Source organism: Passer domesticus, chromosome 1, assembly GCF_036417665.1.
Source record: "Passer domesticus isolate bPasDom1 chromosome 1, bPasDom1.hap1, whole genome shotgun sequence".
NCBI classification, from domain to species: domain Eukaryota; kingdom Metazoa; phylum Chordata; class Aves; order Passeriformes; family Passeridae; genus Passer; species Passer domesticus.
Genome location: NC_087474.1, coordinates 157,999,200 through 158,020,092, shown reverse-complemented (window position 1 = coordinate 158,020,092; position 20,893 = coordinate 157,999,200). Strand labels below are relative to the sequence as shown.

Below are 20,893 nucleotides of genomic sequence, written 5' to 3'. Positions count from 1 at the left end.
GCAAGGATTTGGCAGAAGACAGGTCTGATCTCCTCAGCTGTTCCGGGACAGAGGAAAATGTGGAAGACATTGCAGAGGAACCCAAGCCACAAAGTAATAAAGGAGGAAGGAAAGGAGAGGGACCCAGCAGGTTAAACAAGTTGGGTTCCATGAAGGGCAGGGCTAATAAGAACAAGGATGAGGAAAGTAGGACAAGGGAAAACAGACAGGGGATGCATGGACATGATACCCTGCAAAGGACGACATAGGAAAACAAATGTGGGCTGGCTTGCTTTTCCCCTTCTGGACACAATTAGTCCAAAAACAGGAGCTCTGGGGAGGGTGCCAGTGCTTGGATCAGAGCTGGAAGACTCCCATTTTAGGAAGAAAAAGCTTTTAAAGCAGGGCACTTTATCGCCTTCCCATGGTGAGGCCCAGGAAGGGGACAAGTGCGATCTCCCCACATTCATCTGAGTTTTTGTGGTCTTGCAGTAGAAAACAGGAAGGCCTCCAGTGTGCTGAGAAAGAGGAGAAGCGTCTTTATCCCTACACCCTTGGGAAGAGGGTGCTGGGGATGCAGGAGGGGATCTGGTGGGGTGTGGGTGCTCATGGACTCGTATCAGCATCCATTGTAAATGCTGGCTACGTGACAAGCAGGATTATCACGGGAAGTTCTAAGTGAGGCTTATGATAGGTGGTGCCACCTGAAATGTCACATCTCAGCACATGTCCCATGCTCTGCAGGGCATCCCAGGCAGGACAGACTGGGATTACAGCATGTCTCCTAACACAAGAAATAAAAATAATCAATGACTTCCTGTAGTATTTCAGTGCTTTGTGGTGGGCCCTGTTCAGCTATTGGAGCTGAATGGGGATGCCAGGGAGAATATCCACTGCAACCATCGAATCGTAGGATCATTTGTTTGGGAAGGATGTATAAGATCATCAAGTCCAACCCTTTCCCCAGCTACCTCAAGGCCACCATTATGTCCCTATGTGTCCACATCCACATACCTCTCAAATGCCTCATGGGATGATGACTCACACACTTCCAATGCTTCTGATTCCTTTTCCTTCAAATGTGTCAAAAAGCACCCAAACTTCCCTGGCAGAGATGTGAGTTTCTCTAAGTTCTGCTAAGCAGCCAATGCTGGCAGGATATCAAGATCTTAGTTCATGAAACTGTCCTTCATGATTCTTGTTAATAGTGTCAGAGATCAGATTAATTTAGGTATGGAGGTATAGGTCTGAGTTCTAACACAACAGATTTTGCTTTACCTTCATGGCTGTATGCACAGCTAACAGCCCAGCTCAGGACTGAGGTTCTTCTTTCCAGCTGCTATGCAACAAGAAAGAGCCTGTCAGATGAAAAAAAAACAAAATGAGTTTACATGCAGGAGAAAGTCCTTGTTCACCTCACAGCAATCTCAGGGAAAGCTCACTGAGAGGAGCTTCTGCCATCCCAGTGAGAAGGTAATGGAATGATAAAATACCCTAAACTGGAAGTGACCCACAAGGATCACTGAACCCAACTCCTGGCCCTGCAGGACCATCCCCAAGAGTCACACACCATGCGCCGAGAACTCTGATCCAAACATATCTCCTCCAAGCATATCACCTGTGATCTTCTCAGTAGGAAAAGACAAAGAGCAAGGACTAGTCTGAACTCCAGTCCCAAAAGAAGCATTCTTGGGGATGTCTTGAAGGCTTGGAGGAGACCTCTTGGCTTCTCTTTGATCCCTTAGTAGACCTTAGTAAGTAAATCCTGACATGATCTTAAAGCAAACAAACAAATTTCCCTCTATGGGGTTCAAGTACCCAGGAGTAAAATAGTGGTGATGGTTTTGTTTACAGTGGTTTTACTTCCATCTCCTCCAAAAGAGGACTTTAAAACAGGCCTAGAAGTGCTTGTTTGTCTCTACAGATGGAGAAAAATGGAAATTGCTGCAGATCAGTTAAACAGATTCCCCCAAGAGACTTGCCCAGGGGAAGTCCACATGGGAGTAGGGCATGGCATGAAAGCCTTGGGCCAGAGCCCAGCTGTTGGCTCATCCGTCCTTTGATCCCACAGTCAGCATCTCTCCAGAGAAGGATCCTTATAAATTCATTCCTGAAGTTCATTAGGCAGGAGCTTAGACCAAAGCCCAGTATCCAACCCCTTGGTGTTTTGGATAGCTTGGAGACTGCCCAAATCCTGTCTTCCCAGGGAAGGCCTCTCTTGATTGATTGTATTTAGAGCTGGAAATGCCACCCTGCCCACATTGCTTGAAAAACACGGTGCGCTGAAGACGCCGGCTCAGACGGACTCCTCTGTACAGCTGCCCATTTGCAGAGCATGTGGTGGGAATCTGTTGATAGGTTCTTGACAGAAGTTATGGCTTGTTTATCTGGTAGCTTTACTTTGTGCCTCCTGCCCAACCCGGAAACCCTTCCTGTTCTAACCTCTTGGCCTGCTATTATACACAGAATTGTCTACACGATAATTTTGGTAACCATGATTCATTTTACGACAAACACTGCATAAAGCAAGCAGATTTGTATTGTCATAATTAAAGCAAATGATTGGATGTTTTATCTATCCAATCCTAACAGTTCTGCCACTGCTAGTACTGTACCTGACCTGCAGAGGTTTCAGTAAGTCACTGTAGGGTGTATTAACCCATGGAATATTAAAACAGGCACAATCCTGCTGTTTCTCAAGGCTGGAAGGACTTGGAAGTCAGCAGGACTTCTTTCTAAGATTACTGATTGCCTAATGGAGGTAAGAAAGCCACTCCTAGCCATCCCAGCATCAACCCATTTAAACTGGAGCCCCTTTTTCAGAAAGCCTCCAATTCTGCTCTAATTTCTCTGGCATTTAGAGAAGATACATCTCCTTCTTTGTCTTTGCAGCGTTACATTCCAAAGACACAGATATTTTCTCTTTGTCTAACAGATAACTACACTCTGAGATGCCAGGAGATGCCAGACCTTTTTTCCCCAGCAAAGGTATTTGTAAACAACCCTCTATTCCTGCATTCCAAAAAAATTAAATTACTCTGTCTCTTCCTACGAGGCGTGTTTCCACGGTCAGTCTTTCTGGTGGTTATTTGCTCAGCTTCTTCAGATGTTTCAGCTGCCTTTTCCAGGTTGAGGCATGAGAGAAAGGGAATGAGGAACAGAGGGGAGTTAATCCACCAGTTGATTTAAAATAGGTTAAACCCCTTCTTTACACTGGGGAAGAAGAGGGGTGATACAGATGGACTGTGGAACACAGTTGATGTTCCAGGACACAGAAGCATGGTGCTTCCATACCCACCACCCAGAGCTCCAGATCTGCCAGCATCAAAGACCATCCTTTACATTCTTTGCTTCCTTTCAGCCACCACACTATCTGTCCAGACCTGCCCAGCAAAGCCCACATACTCTGCACTTGGCAGCCACATGTGAAGCCCTCCCATGCCCAGAGGGATTGGAGGAGTGGATGGGAGGGTGTTCTCTGTTTTCTCTACAGCTGCCATGTCTAACACCAACAGCAGCATCTGCCAGTGCAAGGGATGTGGATGTGCCATTTGTAACTTAACTTTCATGAACAATAGCACAGCTGTTTGTGCTGCAAGATGCTGGGAGGCAAGAAAAATCAATGGTTCTGCCATGAGCATCCTGGAGGGTTATTTGTCAGCAATGCTGAGCAAGACAGCAGCAGAATCCCAAGGAAGGGATGCACAGAGGAGAGCAGGACACCTGCACAGAACATATCTATGGAGTAAGGGTGGCAAATATGGAGTGTGTGTTCGCAGTAGTATCTGTGGGATGGACAAACAGGGCAAGGAGATGGCAGAGGCAGCTGCAGGCAGGGAAGTCCTCTCCTCTGTGGCAGGCAGCAGGAGCCTGTAGGTTGTTTAATATGCCCTCAAATTCTTGCTATGTGATACAGATAAGACATCACCCAGATCCCAACACAGCACTCACTAGCAGCCATGGAGGATTTCAGAGGAGTGTCTGGTGTCTGTTCTGGCCTATTCCTGGAAGCCCTTCTCACTGCAATTCCAGTGGCATTGTGCAGTTGGGGACTTTGCAAAATCTCCTGCCCAAGGACTCCAGCACGTGGCTGAACACCTGCAAATGGAAACACCAAAAAATGAGGGGAAAAAATGCACCATAAATCCAAAAGGGATATGTTTGTGCAACAATGTGCTTGTGTGTGCATGTGGTGAGAGAAAGAAATGCTTCAGTGTGACTGGGGACAGGATTCAGAGATATGAATGAACTCATCATGAAGGCACAAACCCTGAAGAGACCAGAGAGATGAGAGGCAGGACACAGGTACAGTGTGGGGTGAAAGCAAGAAGAAAATTAAGGCACAGTCTCTGCTTTCAGGTTCTAGTGAAACATGTCAAAAGTTTATCTACACCACATCAAACGGTGTCCCTAAGGGGTCCAGGGAGTTTCCCTCTTGCCAGGAGTGTTTGTGGTGGACAGCAGACAGCATCATGGGCAGCAGCAGATGACATGAGCAGATCAAAACCACAAGGTAACTTTTGTGGGGGAGGGAGCTTTTTTATGCAGCCTCAGTGGGGAAGGAGAGCCCTTCATTCTCCCTCCAGTTCCCCTCAAGGACAAAATTTCTCTCCTGTACGTGGCAAGGTACAATTTTTTGCCTGCCATCAGCAAAAATCTTTCACAGATTAAATATGTTCTAACAGCTCTCCAGGGGATCCTCTTTGTCCAGCTCTCAGTGCATAAAATCACAGGAAACAGCCTGTCTTAGGGCTTTCCTCAGCAACTGGAGAAAAGATAAAGCTGCTGGGACACAGGTGTAAATATCCCATTGGTTCTTTTGAGACTTGGGCTTCATGCTGTGAGGTCTCATCCCTTTTGCCTGCAGCAGGACCAGAGGATGCTCAGCACCAGGCAGAATTTGTGTTACAACTGTCCTGGGTATTGTACCAGAAGAGATACTCCATTTGGCCCAGGTCCTTTCATCTTTCAGTGTTTTCACAGTGCTTCCCATATGGAACCTATAGAATATATTGATTTTGATTAACATGCATAGTTAATTTTCCCTGAACAAGATTTTGACCTAGGTTTCACTTTTAAAAACCCCATACACCTGTGTGGGGAGGGGCACAGGCCTATGGCAGGCACACAGAGGGATAAAGGGCTCCAGGTGGGCAGGCAAATCATGGCCAAGTGCTTGATTTAATTTTTGAACTTCACTTCCAGTGCTCCCAGTCTCCAGTTCCTCACAAGCTCTGCTCTGCACTTATAACCCTGTTACAGTCATCCCTGCTCTCTGCTCACCTATCGTCACTCACACCAGTGCATCCAGGAACCCAGCTCTTCCTGCACAGAGGTGGGATCCTAAAACTGGGCTACTCCAGCGACCCCAAGGCTGCTCTGCACCAATAAGTTCAATGTCATGTCACCTGCCACCAGCCCTGTACACTGGCCAGGAATCCCCAGCCTTGGCTTCCCTCCCACAGCAGTATCTGCCATGCCAGCATCCACAAGGAGACTGTCACAGGAGTTGTCCCCCAGCATCCCCTTCCCCGGCTTTCTGGAGCAGCTCAGAGCACCTCCACACCAATTTTTCTGTGTTTAGGTAACTTTCCCAAGACCACTTAGGACACATTGCTTGGTCCAGATGGCTGGTATCCCTGTGCTGAAGGAATCTTTCCTTTTTTCTGCATCTCTTCCCTTCCCACGGGAACAGGATGCCCTAATGACAAGATACTGTATTGTATCCTTCACTCATATGAGCATTGCTGGTTACAATTACTGTTTAGGGAAATTTTATAAACACATACAACAGGTTTAAGCTTTCCTTTTATTTATTTTAATTAAGTACTTGTGGATAACAAAATGCCAAACTTCTCAAAAAAAACAGCAGTAAATCTGAAGATCTAAACTGAAGATCATAATCTTTTTCCTTGGAAAGTCTATATTTGTAAACTCATACAGGATGGGAAGAGGGAAGTTTGCTGAATTTCCCCAAGAGACTCCAGTGACCCACCATTACGTCTGCATTACACTGATGCAAGGCAGGGAGGATTTGCTTGCACCATCCTTTTTTGCAGCTTTTTTGGATATTCTGCTGCAGAATGATCTCAGCAAACAGCACGGGAGTGTTTTAAGAGGCCTGATGCTGCAGCCAAGTAGTGACCGAACCAACCACTGCCCTCTGCTGAATGCAGCCTGGAATCCCCACGGAGGTCCCAGTGGTCCAGAAAATCATAGTCATAATCCTATTTTGCTGTCAGGATGGAAAAACTCAAACTATTCCCTTAGATCATGAATCTTCCCTTCAGGTCAGCTGCCAAAATCCTATATTTCATGGCTTCCATGTTGTATTCCTGCTGCAGTGATGTATCTTTATAGCTCATTTAAGTGTCTCCTTCAACTTCAGAATATTGATCACTCTGTTAACTAATGCAGTTTGTATTCAGTTTCCCTCGCTATAAGAGCTCAAGGAGCCCTGGGTGTTTCCTCATGCACACCATGGTGTGCTGGACCCCACAGAAATCCCTGGAAAGGTCTCCAGCTCACTGCTGATAACAGAGAGCATTGTTTGTTCATGAGCCGGGACAGTAAGCACTGGGGAGACTGTACCCCACATTCTGTGCTCAGTTTTGGGCTCCTCATGACATGAAAGACATTGAGGTGCTGGAGCAAGTCCAAAGAAGAGCAATGGAGCTGAGGAAGAGGCTGTCCTGTGAGGAGTAGTTATGGGAGCTGTAGGGATTAGCCTGGAGAAAAGGAGGTTCAGAGGGGAGCTTATTGCTCTCTACAACTCCCTGACAGAAGGCTTAGCCAGGTAGGGGTCAACCTCTTCTCCCAGGTAACAAGAGACTGGACAAGAAGAAATGGACTCAAGTTGTGCCAGCATAGGTTTAGGTTGGCTATCAGGAAAAATGTCTTCATTAGAATGATGGTCAAGCATTGGAACAAACTGCCCAGGGAAGTGAAGGATTCACAAACTTGGAGGCATTTAAAAGACATGTAAATGTGGCACATGGTTTAATGGGGGACTTGGTAGTGCTGGGTTAATGGTTTTACTCAATGATCTTAAAGGTCTTTTTCAACCTAAATGATTCTATAATTCTGGGATTTCCTGTCCCCTTCAAGAGCTTGTTGTATACCTGTCCCCAAATACCCAAGGGTCAGTCACCACTACCCCAGGGCAGTCCCTGCTTCAGGAGCCCTGGCATGGCTGGAAATGGTCACCAGAGCTGCATTTAGGTGAAGAGAGAGGGTGGGGAGGCCCTGGCATAGATTGCCCAGAGAATCTGTGTCTGTCCCATCCGTGGAAGTGTTCCAGGCCAGGCTGGACAGGGCTTGGGGCAGCCTGGTGTTGAACAAAGCACCTTCCAGGCACAGCAGTGGGAGGGGGTTGATGCTGAGGCTTGTCACGGAGGGGGAGCTGCAGGGCATGTCCCCCCCGGAGCCCCTCAGCAGGGCCCCCACATGGGCTGGGCCGTCCCCGCTGCTCGTTCTCCTCCGCCCCAGCCCCAGCCGGAGCTCGGCGCTGGCTCCCGGGGCCTGCCCGGGCCGAGGGAGCGCAGCGGGACGGGAGCGCGGCCGCCGCGAGATGGCGCTGAGGGAGAGGCCGAGGCGGGAGCGGCGGCCCCTCAGGGACGGGACCGCGGCCCCTCCAGAGCGGGCTCAGACCTCGTCCTCCACAGACAGGATCTCCATTATCCCGTCCCCTCTCTAGCAGGACCCTCGGTCCCTTGATGCGGGGCACAGCGTCCCCTCAGTGACCGGATCCTCAGTCCCTCAGTGGTGGGGCTCAGACCTCGTCCCCTCAGTGATCGGACGCCCATCCCCTCAGTGGTAGGACGCCCCTTCTCTGCACTAGGGACTCAGGCTACATCCTCTGAGGCAGAACCCTCTCTGTCCCTTAGCTGGAGGGGCTCAGATCACGTCTCAGATCATCCTGCTGTGGGGTTCAAGACACACAAGAGGCAGGACCTCTGTGGTGGGGCTCAGTCCTTGACCCTCAAAGCCTGAACCTTCAGACCCTACATGGAGTGCTCAGACTGTGTCCCCTAAGAGGCAGGAGCACCCTGCCCTGTGGTGGAGCTCAGACCACGTCTCCTCAAGGGCCAGACTTCTGTTCCATCCCTCGGTGGAGTGCTCAGACCTCTTCCCCCAAGAGGCAGGGACCCAACTCTGTCCCCTCGATGACCAGACCCAGGGAGATGGAGCTCTCTGGACACTCCTCCGGCCACCTGTGGTCAGAAGCAGGTCCCAGACCAGATATTGACAGCTGTGGCCAAAGCAAAAACCACTGTGACCATGGCCTCAGTAAGAAGCACAGGTTCAGCAATAGAGGGACCCCACAGATGCTCTGGGCAACTCTGCTTCCCTCAGCCTGTGACACAGGAAAGAGGACATTCTCCTCTCTTTGCCACCCTCACACATAACATAGCTGAGCTGTGGCCCCATCACTCAGCTGCTCTGGGCATTCAACAGCCTACATGCTCCCAAAACCAGCAGCAGTGAGGCATGAGACATGGTCATGGCTGGGAATTGTCTTTGGGCATGGTCACAGCTGGGAGCTGGCTTTGGGTGATGCTGTGTAGAGATAGATCCTCTAGCCAAGCACTGGAAGGGATGTCAGCCTCCTACAGACCCTTCTCCTGTATGGGTGGTGCTGGCAACTGTACAGGAAGGGTTCCCCTGTTCTTGCCTTCGCAAATGCTTCTGTAAATGCCATGGGATAGCCCTGGGATAACCTTTCCCACTACAAATCCTTCCTCTGTATTTGATGAAGGCCCGGTTTGGTCTAAATGACCCCTTTCATCCTGTAGCCATATGAGGAGGTCACTATCTATGTCTTGACTTGTTTGCTGAGCCATGTTCAGTGTCCCAGAAACACCTGGCTAGAGCTGCTGTCATGGTCTGGAATGCTCCACTCCAGGACAACTGGTCCAAGCCCAGGCCTCCATGAGAACTGTGGTTATCCAGAATGGGTGAACTGCTGGATCCATGACTGAGAAATGCTCTGGGTCAGTCACATCACTGGAGCATGTATGGGAATACATTTTCATCTCCAATACAAACCTGCACAGTTACACACTGTAGTAGACTTTGACAGTTTCCTGTCTGAAACTGTTTCATTTGTCGTCTTCTTGAGTTGCTAGTAAATCAGAGTGGGGGGGGAAATGCTATGACTTATCCCTTCCACCCTCAAACACAAAGTGCTCCTGGGTAGGCAATGCCTGCATCAGGAATTTCCTTTGGGTTACCAAGTCACTGCAGGAAGAAAAGGTTCTGACGGAAATAAGTCACCACACACCAGCCCTGGGAACCATCTACCTTGGAGCACAGAGCTCCAAAACAGATCACCATGGTCACTTTATGCATTGTTCCCAGGCAGTAACTTCATGTCTGAAAAAGCTCCCCAAAAGCTCTGTTCAGGGTCTTGCTCAACTACAGCCCTTCATGGGCATCCCCGGCAGTCCACAGTCAAGAAAAGACTTGAAATGTAAGGAACTTAAAAGCCTCCAAGTACGATGTGCCATTGAAAAAAGGCAAGAGACAGCAAGTATGTTGCCAAGGTCATGGATCCATGTCAAATGATGTCACCCACCCTCTGCATTACAGAGAAGGAAGGACCCAGCCCAGTTCCTCTCTGACGTTAGGTCTGACTCTGGGACAATTTTTGGGTGTGAGAATGAGCTGGGCACTCAAAACATTTCTTTCTTCTTCTAAAAGCACAAGTGGAGTGCTCAGCCTTGCCTCAAGCTAACTTTGATGTGAGTCCATCCAATGCTAACTGGTAAAAGAGAGAAAAAAATCCCAGGAACAAACTGAACCTGAAGCAAAGTTCTGCATTCCTCCTGGCAGAAACCCTGAAACAGGGGAATAGTTAAACCCAGTCAAAATGGCATGTAATAAACTGAGAGCAGCAATGATCATCTCCTTCCAACGCCTTGCTCAGAATATTGATTAATTCCACACCCTCACTCCCTGTGCAGTCCCTTCCTCAACTTTACCTCTTGGACACTGAAAGAGGCTTGGTGCCTTTCTTTGGAAAGATTTCCTAAAGAGTCTTTGAGGCTTAGAAACACTATTCTCCTTCTCAAACTAAAGATATCCATGTCTAATTTATCCCCACTTGATCCTCCACTAGTTCTACCTTTTAACATAAATACCTCTTTTAGTACAATATATTTAATATAAATATTTCTTTTTCACCCAGACTTCTTTTGCTTTGCTTACAAACAGCATCTTTCAGCTTTGGTTGCCTAAGTGATTTGGATGCTTTTAACAAAAAATACATCTTGCTTTGCCTGATCCAAGCATAGTCTGAATTTTCTGAGACTGTACTGCACTCTGTGGACCTACTTGTAACCCTCGGTGATTAATTCCTCCTTGTTTTTTTCTTAGGAGCAGAATCTTCTACGGTTCAAAATGCATCAAGGGAGACAATATTTCCCTTATCCCACTTCTGTCCCTCATTGCACATAGTGGCACAGCCTTGCTGCAAAGCCACGAGGCATCCATAGGCTGGGAACATTTTTTGACGTTCCTTTCCTAATCCATTTGAACCCCTTACAATTTGACAGGTCAGGCAGACCTAACAGGTTTTTCTCCCAGCTGGCAGAACAGAAAAGAAGAGCTCATCCCCCTTAAAGCAGGACAGGACCCAAAGGACCAGGAGGCCACAACAACCTCCAGCCCTGTGAAATTCGTGATTCGGTGGGGTGCTCGGGGAGACAATCACCAGTAATCCCGGAGCCTTTCCCTCTAATTCACACTCACGAGGACAGGGCATGTAACCTGCCTGTGACTCATCTCGTTCTCAGGCAAAGTGCCACAAAGGAAGAACACACAAAATGGCTCAGGACAACACTCGGCTGCTTCTCTCCAAGTAAAACAGGAGAAGGAGAGGCAGCTGCAGAGTTGTTTCCAAACAGGTCCACAGTGAAATGGTGACACAGCAATTCACACAAGTCCAAAACAGAGCACAGATCTGACATAAGCAGCCTCTTTTACAGCCCAGCCTAAGGAGGGGGGCAGCTCACCTGGCTGGGGATTTGATCTGTTTCTGAGTGACAAGTCAATGCAGAAAAACATGGTGATGCATCAGTCAGAAAGAGCTGTGTGCAGCAGCCAGGCAACACCAAAACCTGTCCCTTTCCCTGTTCTCTGCAGAGTTGTGTCCCATGGGTCAACATAGGCTGTTATTTCAGAGGCAGAGTCCCCATCCTTGCAGATGAATGTAGACTCCATGGAGGAGGTGCCATGAGTGGCTACATGTGGCTAAATATCCATGTGGAGAAGTGCCATCATTACCACCTCAGCACTGCTGTACATCAGAGCTCTAGGGTCTCCTATACCCTCTACCCTAAAACATTAACCTACCTTGGTATATATTATGGTTTTCTCAGTATACTGACATCTTGCTTAGACCACATTAAGTTTCTATGTCTGCACTGTGAGAACTAAAGTAACTTTATTTCCAAGCAGTTTCGTTCCTTTGTCCTGGTTTAATGCACACTCTTTCAATTCACCCATTGGGTAGTTAATTTAAAATGCAAAGATTTCTCTGCAGAGATGAGCTCCCACCTAACTGCTCTGTGCTACTGCCTTGGCACACATCACAGGTTTCTTTCTCTGCACTTTAGTTTAGCCTGGTTCTGGAAGTGGAAGCTCTGGAAACTCCAGCAGGAAGGACTAACCTGGCTAGTATTTGTAGGGTGCTATCTACATCCTGGCTGAGACAATTTCAACAAAAATGTTAACTGTACTTATTCTTCCCTGCATTTGATCACACAAGACCCACCTAATCCTCTTCCCACTCACATCCATCTGGTGAGCTGAGCCCAGCCCTTCAGATCTGAGTTGATACCAAAGCTGTAAGAAGGCAGAGAGAGATAGGGAGAAGGGCAAATACAGCTACAGCCATCCAGGGAGAGGAGCTGGCACAAGCCAGCAGGAGCAGAATGAATGGGGCAGGGGTGTTGGGTACATCAGGTGTCCCTCTCAGACTATGGGGTTGCTGTCAAGTCTGGGGCCATGGTGGTTGAAGGGAAGAGGACAGTGCTAACAGCTCAGAGAGCAATAGATAGTGTGTTCTGGTCTGACTCACTCAAAACTCTGAGTCCATTCTTTGCATGCAGGGAAATGTGGTGGGAGACGCTCCTCCTTCCCTCCCTGAGGAAACAACACCCAAGTCAACCTCTTCAGTAGAGGGTGGTCCTAGCCAAAGACAAGGAAGAAGAAAAAGCATTAATGACTTTCATGAAGAGGCCCTGCTGCATCCCAAATTGCTTGCTGAGAGTACAGAAGCCAGCAAAGCATACAATCACAGAATCATAGAATATCCTGAGTTGGCTTCATGTAATTCCTTTGGGTCCTATAACTGGTCACCAGAAGAAAGACACTGGTGCTGTCCCTCTGCTTCCCCTTTTGAGAAAGCTGTAGTTTTTCATAAGGACTATCCTCAGTCTCTTCTTCTCCAAGTGAAATAAGCCAAGTGACTTCAACTAGTCCTAGTAGAACTTCCCCTAAAGCTGCTTCACCATTCCTTGGATGCTCTCTAACAGCTTAATATCTTTCTTGAATTGTGGTGCCCAAAAAAAGTGCATGCAATATGCAAGGTGAGGCCACCCCTGTGCAGAGCAGAGTAGAACAACCCCCTCCCTTGCCCAGCTGGTGATGCTGTACCTGATGGCCCCAGGACAGGGTTGACCCTCTTGGCTGCCAGGGTGCTGCTGACCCACATTTAACTTCCCATCATCCAGGACCCACAGGTCCCTTTCTGCAGCACTGATCCCATGTATGCTGTCCATACATCCAAGGTTCTCCCATCCCATGTCAGAACCCATCACTTGCTGTTGTTGAATTCCATATGATTGGTGTTTGTCTAGACCTCCATTTAATCAAAATCTCTTTGCCTTTGAGGGAATCAACAGCTCCTCCCAGTTTAGTGACCAAAGGTCATTCCACTTGCCCTTCTTAAAAACTGGGACAACATTTGCCAGCTTCCAGCCTGTGTTGCATGTAGGTCCTAACAAGACAGAGAACATGATGGATGTCTTCAGGAGGGCTATTAAGCATGCAGAGGGAAGCTCACAGTGAGATGAAATGAGGTACTGTATATTTAAAAGTGTAAATAATGCCTCTGCTTGTACATCATATTTCCCACAGATTGGAAACTGCATTCTCAGGAATGTCCAAGCTGATCTGTATCTCCATAAAAGCTTAGTCTTCATTAATCCAAGGAAATGCATCATTTGAAGGAAGCCTTTGTGCTCTCCAGACACAAACTTCTCCAAAATCACCCCCAGCTGAGACAAACTGCTCCCTTCTGCTGCAGTACAAGCAGCCACAGTCTTTCAGCTGATATTCTGGTTCTGGGAGAAGATTCAAGTCTGCCCAGGGTTATAACCAATAAGTGAAATTAGCAGTGGCTTCATCTCAGTTAACCTCAAATTGCCTCTGTCTACACAGACGTGCCTTGAAGCAATTGAACTCAAGCTTTCCCTTGGCACTGGATCAAGCACCATGGATTTGCATTTGAGTTTTAGCTCATACTTCACATAACATTTATGCAGACAACAGGCATATGTGAGCATTTACCATCAGCTTCCCTTCCTTCTTCCTTTTTCCACAGCAAATTGGCAAGGTGTGTTTCTGACAGGCTTTTAAAGCCCAAATGGTCAAAATAAATAGGTATGGTATTTATAGTCTGAGGCTATAGGAATAAGGCTACAGGAATAAAAATAAGAGCCTGCAACTGAGCTGTAAAGCTCAGATTCAGCCTACTTTAAAGCATGACCCTTCTGACCCTTCTGACCTTCAAACTATTCTATGATTTTATACAATCCCCTCCACACACAGCACAAGACTTTACTGTGCATAGATTGTATTCACATGTGACACATGGTTGCTACAGGTGAAGAATTAGAATGCTTGCAAATTTTTCCCTTTAACCCCATCATTCCCAGCATTCTATGGCACAGCGGTCACTGCCTTCAGAGATGAAGTTTCACCCACTGAGTCCCGCTTCCCCACTGAGAGACACAGGCAGTTGGAAAAGTCAGTGGTGCTCTGGAGAGCCTGGGAGTTTGGTTCATTGCAACCAAGTTCAGGAGCTGGTGATGCAGTTTGTTTATAGCAATGCCAACAACTCTTCATTCCTGCAAAATAAAGCTATGGGTGTATCACAGCCACATCTCTACGGCTGCCCCAAAACTGGCAGCAAAGCCTTGCTCAGATGTGCAGATGTAAGAAAACAGAGAAAACTACTTGATGCAGACAAGGACAGAGTTGTGCCCTGTGCTTTCCCAGATCTCCAGGATATTGCTCAGCACAACACCCTGTGCTTCACCTCACCAAGCTCTGCAGAAGAACATCCTTGCTATCACCAGTGATGTGCTACAAAACTTCAGCAAGTATCGAGGCTCTTTGGGACTAGCTAAAGAAATTCAGACACAGGCCAAAAGTGGAAGGTGGCCTACATGGAAAACAAGTTCTGCTGAGAGACACCAGCCTTCATTCTCCTCTTTTGGGGATAACACCCACTCGGCAAATTTGAGCAGTCCATAAAAGTGATGCAAATCGAATGATGGCTGGAGGAGGTGGCAGAAATCTGTCTCAGAGGTGAGCACAGGCTGAGCTACAGCAGATGTCTGCTTAGACGCCAGTTAGACAAAATTCTCTTTTGCCTCTTTCCTTACAAAACCACAGTCAGATAAACATCAAGATCTTTTGATGTTCCTGAAATATTGTGGGGTCTTGGCAAAAGACACAGTGAGATGTCTGGGACTTGTTTACCTGGTGCATGCATGTGGTAGTTCAACAGCATTTCTCAGATCAAAAGGAAAGGCTATGTCTGTTTTATTCCAAGTGCACAAGGTCTGAACCCCCAAGATCCCTGCATTTCTGTTTATTTAGCACTTCCTTTGTGCTGATTTTTCTTTTCCATCTGAAAACCTTCACTTTTGGATTCAGGTGCTGTGATGTGAATCAGATGCTGTCAAGGAAGAACAATCTGTCCTCTTAAAATGACAATGTATCCCTTGCTTTTCAAACAAGAATCACTGGCATTGATATACTTCACAGTTACAATATTACTGCCTGCTGATCCCATTCCCCTTCAAACTGTCCCCTTTCCCACTGTTCTTTTGGACACATGAACACTTGCAGATTATAATTCTGTTTTCCTATCTTTTGATAAATCCTCCCAGAGTCAACCAGATAGCCACATGTATCACTGCAAGGAAAGTTTTCTACCCCTTCTTTCCTTTCAAACCATTATGCCCTGGAAAAATATCTACATCCATCATTGCTGCTAAATTTCAGACCATCTTTCTCACTTCTCTCTAGAGACTGCAGGTTCCTACCAGCCCTTAGCCTGCCCTATGGCTCCACTGCCATAAGAGTGGCAGCTCCTGTTGTTTCAAAGATGCTTTTACAGCAGAGGCAAAACAGGAGGGAGGAAGACGCTCACAGAAACTTCCAGAGACTCCTTTCCCTAACAGCTTCCAAGCCCTTAGGATCAAGCAGAGGCATCTGGAAGACACCTGTGCCTCCAAGACCTTCAGAAACCCTGTGGAACATCCCTGGTTGAGTATTCTCACCACACCTTGGGCACTGAGGGGCTGAATGGACATGCTCCTCTAGCAGACATAAAGCACACGTTGCACAGCTCCAGATCTTTTTGCCTTGGCCTGTTTATAAGAAAGGATGTCAGTGTCAGGCACTGCTCACTCAGCTGCGCTGTTCAGCACAGGGAAGGTGCTGGATCAGAGGCTGCTTGTTTTTCCCCTCCTAAACCCCTGGTACTACACCTCATGGAAACTTCTTCAGCCCAGTCTCTGAGCTGTTACAAATGGCTATAGCACCAGCAAAGGTGTCTAAGCTGCTGTAAATCAGGAAGGATCTGGATCCTTTGCCTCTGGTGCATCCCTGCATGTGTCGTGACTTTATAAGCAATAACTAAGAATAACATTTAGCTTCACAGCCTGAGTGCTGTGCAGAGTATCAAAGTAATTCACCAGGAGTGCAGCAACACGACTTTCTTCTGTCCTTCACGATCATAAAAATGTTCTCTCCTCCCACATCCAGGGAAATAGTGAAGTCACTTATCCCCTAAATTATACAGAAATCAACAGAAGCAGCAGAGTCCTTGTTTCACCTGATGTTCCACTTGAGAAGGAGCAGCGTGAGAGGCTCTGTCATGGCAACTGCTCGTCCCTTGCAGACGAGCTGTCTCCAGGCCTCTCCGATTACATCTTTGCCGTTATAATTCACATCCTGCACTTATTAGTGATAAGGTCAATGGGAGAAATTACAATGGGAGCTGCTGAAAACTCTGTTGTTGCACATGCTCCCAACGACACTCACTGTGCTACAGAAACCAAAAATAACTTCCTGGTCTCCCAGAGCGGCATGGAAAATATTTCCCTGTATTTTCTAGGTTATGGATAACTTCCCTTCTTTAGCTTTACAGTGGCTATTTCTCCAGGAGAGCCAAATACAAATCTCCCTCGGGGCATGTACCGTTTTCCTCTGCTTTTACCCTAGAGATTTCCATGTCCTTCTTATGAGGGCAAGAAGTCACTCTCCCTCACTTCTCTGACTCCTACTTACATGTACACAGCTTTAGCTCAGTGTTTTTCCCTTTCTTTTTTCCAGCATCCTCAGAGTTATCCTCTTACTTTAAGGCTTTTAATTCTTATATGAACGTGTGAGCTCTCAGTGCACACCCCTGGCAGAGAATGACATCGCTTGTGTCCTCTGTTGTTCCCTCTAAATGAAACACATGAAATCCCTGAAAGTCCCAGAGGCTGTTTTTTACTTCCCTTGTAAAGAGAAGGAAGTGTTCCAGGAGCTGCATTTCTTCCCTAAGAGAAAACACATCTGCACTGCCTAGACAGCATGACAGCAATGGACCAGGAAAATTACTTCTGCTCAAGAGATCTAAATTTTCTGCTTCTTCCTACCACTTTCCCATTTCTTTCTTTTGTCAGTGCCTTCACCTGGCTCTGGCTCTAAGTGGCAAATGCAGAGACTGCCTCTCTGCACTGGCTTAAAAGCTCATGAATTATTTCTGACAGTCTATAAATGTTACTTGGTTTTGACAAACAGTTGTAAATTACAGAACCACAGTGAATATTAGAGGAGACAGGAATGGGATATGAGAATCCAGCAGGGTTGAGAGTGAGAAAGAGGTGTACCCAGGGACCTCTGTGAAGGTCAGGTCCTGCAGATAAGTCATAAAAGCCATTAGCACAAATTGTTTTTCTAGGAAGAATCTGAGTCCCTTTTCCTCATGTGTTTGAAAATACAACTCACACACACATGGGGTGACCCTAGAACTGCCATTGCATGACACCAGAAAATCTTAGAGGCCAGCAAGACCCTGCTGTACTGTCCTGTGGAGTTGGGGTGAATCCCTGATCGAAGTAGGATAAACTGGCAGGGCAGAGGACAGAGCAGGCACAGACAGTGCTGGGCAGGGGAAGAAGAGATTCAAAGCCCCTTCACTCTAAATGTATTACTGCACTAGTCACAGAGGAAGATTCCTTTGCTGGGACTGATCTGTCTGGCTGATCCCAGACTCCCAAAAAAGCACATGAACTTCTGCAGTTTGAAGTATGCTAAAGGCTGGGACTTTCCCTGATCCAGATGCAAAAATCACCACCGTTCTTGACAGCTACAGCTGTGGTAATCACTCATTGTCAGAGCAAACATCTGTGTCTCATCTAACACATGGGGCAGCACAAAAAGGGACCAAGTTATTCTATAAAGAAACCTGATGGTCAGGCCAAGACAGGGAAGGCTTTAAGCTGGTCTGCACTGATCTGCAGTCTCCAGAACATTACTAAATGTATGAGGATGTGCAAGCCTGGAAGGGACCCAATGCCCTTTCCTGACCTCACATGCTGCATCCAGTTAAGATACCGAGCATCATCCTGTGTAAGCAGCCAGCTGCTCAGGAAGAAAGCCTGGATTATGTAGGAATGGTTGAATCATGCAGGAGTTGGATCTCCTCTGAATGGTAAAACTCCCAGCAATCACCCAGATCCCCTCCAAGCCTATGGCCTTTCACCTTCTTCTTCTGGCTCACCTGAAACCAAGATCCCAAAACTTGGACTCTACTCTCCACCTCCTTGACCCTGTTCTCCCTGATTCCTGGTCCTTTTCAAGAGCAGACTTCCCTCCATCCCTCTCGTAAACCTCACCAGTCTTCTTTTTCTTTCATGCCTTCTACATCTTCCATGGCCCAAACCTTGGGTGTTTTAGAGCCAGCCCATCACAATATAGGGAACAATTTGGTTTACTCTTGTGTCTTATGGGATCAGACGTGACAGCAGTGAACACAATAGAAAAGCTCTTCACTGGAGGAAATACAGAGAGACTGGAGTTCAGATCTGATGACTGGGAACCATTTCAAGTGTTAATCATTCTTTGTTGTTCTTTATCCAAGTTGAAGCTAAATCTTAATCTCCTTAATCCCACTATTTCCATGTGAAAGGTCTGCAGGCAATGTGGGAGATAAACTCATTTATTTCTCTTAGAAATTATGTCAAGGATGAGAAGATCCGCATAGGCAGGAATTTTTAGGTACAGTCCCCCAGGGTGTGAGAGCCGTGTTCTTTTTTCAAACCTGATTAATTCTGCATCAGCTGGGCACATTACAGACACCATTTTCCTGAAGTCTACAGTGTATTCCCTGGGCCACAGCTGCTGCTTCTGCCACTACTTGCTATTTGTGGAGTGATTGCATCTGACAAATAGCAATGGGGAGACATTCAGGAATGACTCAGAGGCAAAGGCAATTTCACATCCAATTTTATATCCAAGGACAGCTCTTCACTGGTTACAGAAATATGAATGGATGAGGCTTACTCCCACTGCAGCACACTCTTGGGATCTTGTCACATCCTAAGCCATGAGTGTCCATCACCTTTCAGCATTTCTCTGCTCCAGGCACCGGGGGCAATGACAATCAAGCCCTCAGCACATTTCTTGAGTTTCTCCCAGGCTGGTGACAGTGTGCTGGGTTTGGATGTACCTATTTATCCCTGAAGGAGCTGCCAGTGGTTGATGTCTCCAACCTGAACTACCTTTGCAAGTTATCAGGATTTACTAACTGGCTTTTCTTTCCCAGTCTGGGTGTCCTGAGACATTGCACATAGCTGTGCTGGGATCTTGCTGATTTGCTCATCTAGTGGCCATGTACATCTGCCATTTTTGCAGCCCTCTGCTGTTTGTCTCTTTTGGTGCTCCTACCCCAATCCTCATCCAATTTCCATTCTTTCCAGTCCCAGCATTTTTATTATAATTCCCCAACACACACAAAGTCCCTTCTCCTACTGACAGCATAACAACACCTTCAAGATGGGACAAGATGCTGCCACACAGGAATCTGCCCACACAGACCTCATCAGCTGAGACATTTCAAACACAGTCCCAAGTTCCTGTGGGAAATACTGCACAATCGACAAGTACAGGCTACTGCTCTTCAAGTCCCTTTGCTACAAACAACTGTAAACTTTTAACTGCTCTGGTGTAATCAGCCAAGAAACACCCTGAGCCACGGGTGGCATGTTCACACTGAGTTGTCCCTAGGGGAACATTTATCTTTGGTGGCAGAGATTGCTGTGACTTTATCCCAGAGAGGGGTAAGACAACAGTACCCCTGCCTTCTTTCTTCCAGCACCATTCCACAGAGCAGAAGCTCTCTCTGCCCCATCCTGGGGATGTCTGTAACGTGCTCCATATCCACCAGTTTCACAGCACATGGCACTACTGGGCAATTTGTGGAGTGGGAGTATGGTTAAGGAAATCCTTATGCTGTAGTGATGAATTATCCATAGTGAGCAACCAGCCTGGCAGTACTGAGTGCTCCATCAGGGCAATGAGAATTGAGGCTATTTCCCTTCACATCCAGTCCTTTCTGCAGCACTGTCGAAAGCCCATGCAGGAAACCGAGCAGCAAGCGGCAGATGTCAGCAGTGCAGCTTGCAAACTGCAACATTGTTGAGCTTCAGATACAATCCCACAGCTGGCATAATCCCTAAACAATTAAAAATTGATCTGCAGTGCTCAGTTTCCAAAGCACCCACGATATGAATTACTGGTGACAGGACATCAGTCAGGGTGGGATATGGCCACAGTAGTGACTCTCCTGCACCTGCAGAACCCACCTGCTAATGGGAACCAAGAGAAGCCTTGTCCCCCACTGTGGGTGAAGTTGACACTATTACCATATCCCTGCACAGAGAATCATGGAATCACAGAATCATTTACGTTGACTATTACATCTGAGATCATTTACAGGCATTAACCCAGCACTGCCAAGTCCAGCACTAAACCATGTCCCTAAGTGCCACATCTACACATCTTTTAAATACTTGCAGGTATGATGACTCCTTGACTTCCATGGGCAGCTTGTTCTGATGCCTGACCACCCTGGTCAGACCACATTATTTAAAACCCCATCCAGCCTGGCCTTGAACACTTCCAGGAATGGGGCAGCCACAGCTTCTCTGGGTGACCTGTGCCAGGGCCTCACCACCTTCACAGTAAAGAATTTCTACCTAAAATATAATCTTTCATCTTGAAGCCATTCCCTCTTGTCCTATCACTACCTTTGTCAAAAGTCCCTCTCCAGTCTCTTGTAGCCCCTTTGGGTACTGGCAGGCTGCTGTAAGGTCACCCTGGAGCCTTCTCCAGGCTGAAAAATCCCAACTCTCTCATTCTGCCTTCATATGAGAGATACTCCAGTACTCTGAGCATCTTCATGGCCTCCTCTGGACTCACTGCAACATACCCATTTATTTCTAAAGTTGCAGCCATCAGGGGTGGATGCAGCACTCCAGGTGGAGTCTCACTAGAGCAGAGCACAGGACAGAATCCCCTCCCATACCTGCTGCCCTCACTGCTTTTGTAGCTGCCTAGGACACAA

The 20,893-nt window shown here is 47.2% G+C and overlaps 1 long non-coding RNA gene across 4 annotated transcripts in view; it reads right to left on the bottom strand.

The window, feature by feature from the left end:
- Positions 1-20,893, bottom strand: part of LOC135285981 (uncharacterized) — a 32,741-nt gene that overhangs the window by 8,498 nt on the left and 3,350 nt on the right. For 2 of the 4 annotated variants that reach the window (XR_010350574.1, XR_010350571.1), the window contains 3 exons: positions 12,062-12,171; positions 3,931-4,077; positions 1,258-1,337 (listed from right to left, as the gene is read on the bottom strand). This is a non-coding gene — a long non-coding RNA (uncharacterized LOC135285981). The remainder of the gene's footprint in view (positions 1-1,257; positions 1,338-3,930; positions 4,078-12,061; positions 12,172-20,893) is intronic. The other 2 variants (XR_010350573.1, XR_010350570.1) reach the window with 1 other exon arrangement.